The following is a 9365-nucleotide window of genomic DNA, read 5'->3' as shown; positions in this document are numbered from 1 at the left end:
ACTATTTGTTGAGATTGCCAGATTTATAATCAAACGCAGTGAATACACACATTTTATATATATATATAATATAAATAGCTATTATTTTGTTTACCGGAGGAAAATGCAAGAATTGTGTTAGATTGCTCTGTGTTATGACTGAGGTCTGCAGTGTGTGCATGTGTTCACAGAAAATTCTGGTGCTCTTTTACAACACCTGTCGGAGAAAATGTGACGCGTCTCAACTGTTCGGTCCACTAGATCAAGGTACATCAAGCTGAACAGCAGAAATTGCCAAAAACTCTTGTTGGGTCTAAATATAAACAAAATTTTTGTGTGTGCTTTATTAAATTTTTTAATGACTTTTTCTGTCGGAAAATCATTTTAAAATCTTTAAAATTTGCTGCTAAATGTGTTTTAAAGCTATATTGGAGAACGTCTTTGTTCTGTGATGAATTTATTTGTCAAATCTTTGATTGCGAATATCTCAGTACTTTGCTTCTAACAGCAGTGAAGCATTCCAAAATTGAATGTGTGTCATTTCGCTAAATGTTATCGTATTCATTTGATATTGGTGTCATATGAAGGGGAATTATGTCCTCTTCACATGTATACCAAAAACTCAAATAATGAAATCTGTAGGCCTACCTAGTGGACCAAACCGTCGGGACTCATCACAAATAGTTCTGGAAGAAATTTGACGCTATTGATGTCTTTTACTAATGGCTTTAAAATGCTGACTGTTTTAGAATCATATCTGCTGTAATATATTTTTTAATATATCTATGTGTCCATGTATATATATATATTGAACATGTTAACAGTGCATAATGTTGAAATGATTTATATTATTTACAGTTTGTTTTAAATGCAGAGGCACAATAGAATCTGCTTAACAGACTAAGACCTGCACTTTTTATTTCTCTGTTCTCAGCGAGGTAATTAGCTCCACGTTCCAGATACTAAAATCTCAGAACCGCACGGTACATCTGTTGTGTCCATGAATATCAACCACCGAACTATGAGTATTTGTTATCTGAGAGGTTTTTAACTGACGAACTTTTGCTTGCCTCAAAAGTATTATTACCCTAATAAAGTTGCATATCATTTGTTGTTTCTCTTTGTGTAGGTCAGAGGTTATCGTTGTGAACATGAGTGCCTGGTTGCTTGTTGCTCCCCAAATTGAGGGTTGTTTTAGTTTAGTTTTAGTAGAGTTTTTATGGCGCTCGCTACTGCATGAGGTCATATGAGCGCCAGAGGGTTATTTTGAGAGGAAACTGTCTTGTGTAAGAAAGGGTTGTTTGTAGTGGGTGCCGGGCTGAGACATGGATTTATTGTAACAGATTAAAACTACTCTAAGGTATGGAATAAAAGGAGGGGGGGGGTAGGAGTAAAAGGGAGGGAGGGGGGAGACAAGTGGTCCAAAAATAATCAACAGTGGTACATTCACCCACATACCCCTGTACTAGTAGGAACAAATCTGTTTTATTTCTCTTTCAGTGAATAAAAGAATAAGAGATCCTGAAATTTTAGTGATTTTAGTAAGTTACTGTGACAACTTTTCCCACTTTCATAAAAAATATAAACCAACGTACAAAAGTTTTTAAAATGCACTCGAAATTGAGGTAGCCAACCCGGTACCGGTACTAACACGGAGGGTAATGTGCCATTTACAAAAAAACCTCCAGAAGTCTCATTCAGATATCTAGAGTCTAGATAGATCTATATTGTTTCACAACATCGTCGGTCATGTCAAGGGGGAAAATAATAAATGGGGGGGTATGGAATAAGGAGGGGAAGGGGTGGGGGTGGGCAAAAAAAAACCCTGAAAATTAATAGGGGGTGGGGGGGGGGGGGGGGGAAGTTTATTCAATACCTCAGAGTAAATTTGTAGGTTTTCACAAGACTGTGCCTTGAACTCGTAAAATTTGGACATTCTCGTGTCTCATTTAGACATAGTTTTGTTGGTTGTGTGTATTGCTTGTGACGTTGACAGTGCTTGAGAGAAAGAATTTCTTCAGTTTTTTAATGGGGAGGATGTGACAGGATGGTGCATCAAATCTGGAGATATGGTAGTTCTTATTTGATGAAACGTGTACTGTCATGTCGTGTCTGGGCTTTGAGACTCCTGGGGGGGGCTGGAGGTGTTGATTACACGGGCAGTATTGCATACAGACGTATCTCAAAGGCACACCAAAATTGACTTACGTCTGTATGCTAATATTGCCGGCAATTATGTGATCGTGTCATTTTTGTTGTGTTGTTGTTGTTTCTGTTGTTGTTATTGTGTCTGTGTGCGCGCGTGCGTGCGTGTATGAGGTCAATTGGTATAGATGGCAACAGAGTCAGTAGTTCGTCTGCTGTGCCTTTCCATGATCCTAGAAGGGTACTTCTGTCATTCAGGGGCAATGACTCTTGTGGAAAAAGACAACGGGTTTAGATTTTGAAGCAAACTGGGTGTTGGGAAAGATGAAAGTTCGGGTTTGAGACGTAGGCCTACACCGAAATTGTCGAAGGTGGTCACCCATTGTTGAGGAAGAAAGTTGTATTAGACAGATGGGCATTTTGGAAGGAAAATGATATTATGATACAAAAATAAATGCAAGGTGGGGGGAGGGGGAGGGGGGCTGGATATTTGTACAGATGTCTTGGGCAGGTGGAAATTGGAGCAGATTTGTAGGTGGTTGGTGGGTGCTCTGGTATGGTTTGCTCCTTCTTTCCTATCAAACATCTATCGTCCTTATCTCTCCTCCTTATTTTTTGTGTTTGTTACTCTCTTGTAACACTTCTATACTTCGGCACTTTTATGACCTTATTGTGTTGTAAGTGCCGTAAAACTCTTACTAAAACTAAAAAGGAGAAAATTCTACTGTATATAATCTCGATTTCCTCCTGCTGTAGGAAGATACGTTTGTTAGGGCATGCAGCAATCTCTTGGGGTTTTCTTTACTAAGTAAACTCGTTTAATTTTTATGTTTTTTACATTACTACTACTACTACTAGATCTAGTGACAAGCAGTCAGTTTATCTTACAGTTTGTTTAATCCAGATTTTTTGTTTTGGTGATCAGCTTCCTGCTGTCACAGATTGCTGATATGTGTCGCGGCGCGGCGGAATCAGGCGCTTGTCAATTTTTGGACATGTGGAATTATTGGTAGGCCCTGTCATCTACAATTGAAGGGGTGGGGTCACCTGGTTTCAGTGGTGAAATTAGTGAGAAAATGGCCGCCAAAGTTTGGTAACTCCAATACCCAAAGAGTCCTTGATAACTGAAAAATGACATTTTTTGTGCCTTTAATCAATGTTTTTCAGTAAAATTCACATGGAAATGTGTTTTAATATGGACATAAAAGCGGTTAAGCCATAAAAATAAAATTCGATAAAAATTTCCAAATAGGCAGAAAAATGCCAGTTTCTCCATTTTCGGTACTTTGACGAGTGCCTGATTCCACCACGCTGCCTCACATAGATATTTAGTCTTCACTTTGGCATTTGCATTAATAGCCTACATCAATAGAGGTTAGTTATTATTCTGTGTATGTGGCTTTGTTAAAGTAATTTGTTTGATATTTCTCCTGACAGAGACTGAGAAGATGGCATTGTCAAGAAACATATTATATGTTGGATAGTATTTTTCTGTCAGAAAGTATGTTGAGTGGTAAAAATGTTTGATTGTTGACGGTGGTGAAACAACGGTCATTCCAGTTTTGTTTTTAGGTCAAGGGCTGTGTACCGGTACATATATGTGTGGACATATTGTGGCGTCTGTGGCCTAGTGGTACACAGCACTTTTATTAATATTATTATTGTTATTGTTATTATTATTATTATTATTATTATTATTATTAATATTATTATTATTATTATTATTATTAATATTATTATTATTATATTTAAACTGTAGAGAGAGTGAAGGAAGATAAAGTGAGTGGGTCAAAGCCAACGAATAGAACATTAGAAAAGAAAAGCAATATCTTGTATCTTGAAGCATTACCGAAACATCACTAACAGTGTCAGTTTTCTCACCCATTTTCTCAGACTCACGTGGTCATTAGTGAATGTTTGTCTGTCCGTGTGAAGTGTTGTTGTAGAGCTTCTGATTGAAGCAAGGCTTTTGTCGCTTGCTTGTTTGTCGACTTGTTTGTGTTGATTCTGTGCCTACATAGAGAGAGAGAGAGAGAGAGAGAGAGAGAGAGAGAGAGAGAGAGACAGAGAGAGACAGAGAGAGACAGAGAGAGACAGAGAGAGCTAGAGATAGATCTTGAGAAAGAAGAGGAGAGAGACAGACAGAGAAAGAGATTGAGAGAGAGAGATTGAGAGATGGGGGAGACAGATAGAGAGACTGAGATAGAGAGAGAGAGCTAGAGATAGATCGTGAGAGAGAGAAAGATAGAAGAGAGAAAAGGGGGAGACACAGACAGAGATTTGAGAGATAGAGAGAGAGAGAGACAGAGAGCTTATTATTGCGTGTGTGAGATTTTTTGTGTATCTGTGTGTGTGTGTGTGTGTGTGTGTGTGTGTGTGTGTGTGTGTGTGTGAGTGTAAGAGTACAGGTAGTAAGGAGGGTTCATTATTTTACTGTGCTCTCTCTATCTGCCTGTCTCTCTCTTTCTCTCTCCTTCTCTTGTCTGTCCGTCTCTCACCTGTTTTCCTTTTGCCTTACCTGCAGTGTCTCATCTGTCTAGAGTCTGTCCACCTTGGGCTGTTCACCGACTGTTGCCCCTTCTTGGAGCAAATTTTTGTTGATATTAATTGATTAATCTACGAAGATATGGCAACTTTCAAAACGATTACTGTTTTATTATAATTATAATACTGTACATGTACATATACATTTTGTATCTCAGAATAGGAAGAGGGTTGACTGAGTAGTAAGTACTAGTATTGTCTATGGCTGTGGCAGAATAGGTCTGTTATATTGTCAATCTTGAGTTTGTTATATTGTCAATTTTGAGTTTGTTATATTTTGTCAATCTTGAGTTTGTTACATTGTCAATCTTGAGTTTGTTATATTGTCAATCTTGAGTTTGTTATATTGTCAATCTTGAGTTTGTTATATTTTGTCAATCTTGAGTTTGTTATATTTTGTTATATTGTCAATCTTTGTAGTAAATAAGGATAATGTTGCTGCTTTGGGTTTTATTTTACTTTCACTCCCGTCTCACGATCAGATTATATTTTATAGAGTACTATACTCCTTTTATTTGTATCTGTTTTATTACACAAAATTCAACTTCAGAATCCGTTGCAAAATATTCATTTTTCGAGATGCCTAATGTTTTAGTTTGAACTGTAACCTTACACAAGTCCTAATAGCATAGAGAAATATTTGGCACTTAAAAAAAAAAGTCTGGGGGGGTTCCAGGTTCATTGTTCGTTGTTTCCGAAAACAACACCTCTGCCTTATTGTGTTGAAAGAGGCGTTAAAACCGCTCTGTGTGTGTGTGTGTGTATGTGTGTGTGTGTGTGTGTGTGTGTGTGTGTGTGTGTGTGTGTGTGTGTGTGACTATTGTGAAATGTCCCGTGCCTGTACGTGTGCTGCTGGTTTTTTATTCACATGGGCACACAGGTCACAGTTTTGTTGTTGTTGTTGTTGTTGTTGTCACAGTTGTAGTTGTTGTTCCTGTTGTTGTTATTGTTGTTGTTGTTGTTGAAGTTGTTGTTCCTGTTGTTGTTGTTGTTGTTGTTGTTATGAAACTCACTGTACATCAGCACTGTTGTTTCAAACTTTTTTCGAATTGTGATGATACTATTGATAATATGATAATATGAGAACTTTATTGTTGTTTTTATACAATGCCACAGATTGTTAATTCTAATTAAAGACATGATTATGATGAAAATCAAACTTCAATAAACTGCTTTGTCAAAATTTTGATTGATTTTTTTATAAAACTGTAGGTGTTTTTTAAACTCCCAATGACACAATTTAGATCATTTAGGAAATGGGGGTTCGACTTTGTGCATCAGGGCCAACCCAGGCTGAGAGGGATACAGAATGCCGATGGAAAGACACATTTATGTGTATAATATATAATATATATACATTGTTATATATATAAAAAGTCTCCCCACACGGAAATCAAACGCGCGTCCCCTGCGTGAGATGGCAAAGTGCCTAACCGCTACACCACAGATGCGGGGAACTACTTTGTCGTAGTGACCCCACCAGGGCAGTGCTACTGACTGAAATGTCTTTAGGCCATTCCCAAAGGGGGATATTAATTAATAACTTGTTCTTTTGCTCCGTAGAATTGTAATTGTAAATGAGCTGATTCGTCCATGTCATGCTCATACTGTATCGGAACAACATAGGGGGAACTGCTGCTTTTTCTTTCCTCATCCTTACTGTCGTCATTTTTCCTCTACTTCTTGTGTATGTCACACTCTTGTGACCCGCTATTTCCGAGGTGCCTTGATAGTCGAAGCAGACTTTGTGCTGTTGAGGCTAAAGAGGTGAGCAGTCGAGTAAGTCTGATTCCCTGTAAGGACTTCTCTGTTGACATCCACCCCTTGGCGCTCATATGACCTTATGCAGTTGCAAATGCCGTAAAACCTTGCTGAAAGTAAACTAAAACTTTGTCATACATGTAGTGTGGTTTGTTTTTGTTTTGGCGAAGTACAGTCCAGAAATGGAAGGAACTGTTGAGTTGAGTTTTCGTTTTTGCAAGGGTTTTACAGCACCTGTAGCACAATTAGGTCATATAGTTGGTGAAGATTAGAGGTGTTACAAGAGAGTAACAAACACAAAAAAAAGGAGAGATCTTATGGGTGGAAGATGTTTGAGAGGAAGTTTAGTTCTAGTAAGTTTTTTGTCACTTGTAGCACAATAGGTCATATAACTATAAGTGCTGAAGATTAGAGGTGATATCAGAGAGTAGTATTGGCCTACAAAGAAAAGAAGGAGGATGTTTAGTTTTCATAAGAGTTTTACGGCACTTGCACCACAATAAGGTCATTGCCGAAGATTAGAAGTGATACAAGAGACTAACAAACACAAAACAGAAGGAGGAGAGATAAGGACGCCAGATGTTTGATGGGAAGGAGGAAAGATAAGGATGATACATGTTTGATGGAAAAGAAGGAGCAAACCAATCCAGAGCACCCACCAACCACCCACTGCCTAAGTGTGCAGTGCCCACCACAGAAGACCAATAGTATTGGTGTTCTGTGGTGCCCACCAAGGAGACTAAAAGTAGTTCTAAGCTCCTTGGTGCCCACCCAAATACATGAACTCGATTAACTACTTTTTTGGAGGAAGATGGAGATAATCGATAAAATATCTTCCTCGCGAGTAATCGAACTCACGCCCTTTGCTTCTGGAAGCAAACAGCCTGTTCCTCAAAACACTGGGTGTGTCTGTTCTGCACTAATTACCGATCGGTGCAATCTTAAGATTGCGCTGCACGTTTTAACAATCATATAATTTTGCGCCCCAATCTGAAGATTGTGTAAATTAATATTTTATATTTTAAAAATAATATTATTTTTAAGAATACACTTCCATCTTTATCCTTTTACTCAAATCAAGGAACATTCGCAGATGTTTTCAAAAGTGTAAAAATAAGAAAATTAAAATTTTAAAAAGTATGTAAAACTGAAGAGCTCACAAGAATGATGCAATGCCAGGTACCAAACTGAAAGTCAACGAAGTACATTATCCCTATCCCTAATATTTTCTAGCTCATCCCGAATATTCCCCACTATTGTTTAGCTTTTCCCCAGTATTTTCTAGATTATCCCTATTATTTTTAGGTCATCAAAGTATTTTCTAGCACATCCCCAGTATTTTCTAACTCATCCATAATATTTACTAGCTCATAAATAATATTTTATGATTAATCTCCAGTATTTTCTAGCTCCATCCGGAGTATTTTCTAGCTCGTCCCCTATATTTTCTAGCTCATAAATAATATTTTTAAATTCATCCCCAGTATTTTCTAGCTCATCCCCAGTATTTTCTAGCTTATCCCCAGTATTTTCTAGCCCATCCCCTATAGTTTCTAGCTTAACCCTAATATTTTCCAGCTGATCCCCAAAATTTGCCAGTATTTTCTAGCCCATCCGCAATATTTTTCGGCTTGTAACAATAATTCCACAGTATTTTCTAGCTCATCTCCAATATTTTCCAGCTCAACCCTAATTTTTTCTAGCTCGTCTCCAATATTTTCTAGCATATTCCCATTATTTTCTAGTTCATCCCTAATATTTTCTAGCACTTCCATATATTTTATAACACACCCCAAGTGTTTTCTAGCTCATCCCCTGTAATTTCTAGCTCAACTCTGATATTTTGTGGCTTATCCCCAGTATGTTCTAGCTCGTCTCCAATATTTTCTAGCTCATCCCAGTATTTTAAAACTCACTCCCACTTTTTCTAGCTCATCTCCAATATTTTCTAGCTCATCCCCAGTAGTTTTTAGCGCAGCCCTGATATTTTCTAGATCATCCTCACTTTTTTTCAAGCTCATCCCAAATATTTTCTAGCTCATCGCTATTGTTCCACTGTATTTTCGAACTGATCCCTATTATTTTCTACCTATTCTTATTATTTTCTAGCTAATCTCCAGTATTTTCTAACTCGACCATAATATTTTTTAGTTCTTTCTAAATATTTTCTAGCACTTCCCTATTATTTTCTAGTTCATCCCTAATATTTACTAGCACTTCCCCATTATTTTCTAGCTCATCCCCAGTATTTTCTAGCTCATCCCCAGTATTTTGTAACTCATGCCTAATATTTTCTAGTTCATTCCTACTATTTTCTAGCTCTTCCCCATTACTTTATAGCTCATCTCTAATATTTTCTAGCTCATGCAAATATTCCCCATTATTTTTTACTTCGTCCCCAGTATTTTCTAGATTATCCCTCCTATTTTCTAGTTCATCCAAGTATTTCTAGCTCATCCCCAGTACTTTCTAGTTCATCTACAGTAATTTTTAGCTCATCACCAGTATTTTGTAACTGATCCCTAATATTTTTTAGTTCATTCCTAATATTTTCTAGCACATCCCCAGGATTTTCTAGATTATCCTTAATATTTTTAACTCATCCCTCCTATTTTCTAGTTCATCCCTAATATTTTCTAGTATATTTCCCCAGTATTTTCTAGCTCATCCTCAGTATTTTCAAGATTATCACTAATAACTTCTAGCTCATCCGTAATATATTCTAGCATATTGCCAATATCTTTAAGCTCATCCCTAATATTTTCTAGCTCATCCCCAATATTTTTTTTTTTAGCTCAACCTTAAAATTTTTTAAGATCATCGACGTTTTTTTTTTTGTAGCTCATTCAAAATATTTTCTAGTTCATTCCCAGTATACTCTAGCTTATCTGTAATAGTTTCATGCTCATCCCCAGTGTTTTCTAACTTATCCTCAG

The sequence above is a fragment of the Aplysia californica genome, unplaced genomic scaffold (assembly GCF_000002075.1).
Source record: "Aplysia californica isolate F4 #8 unplaced genomic scaffold, AplCal3.0 scaffold00515, whole genome shotgun sequence".
NCBI lineage: Eukaryota > Metazoa > Mollusca > Gastropoda > Aplysiida > Aplysiidae > Aplysia > Aplysia californica.
The sequence above is the reverse complement of the archived record's forward strand: the minus strand, read 5'-3'. Positions refer to the sequence as shown.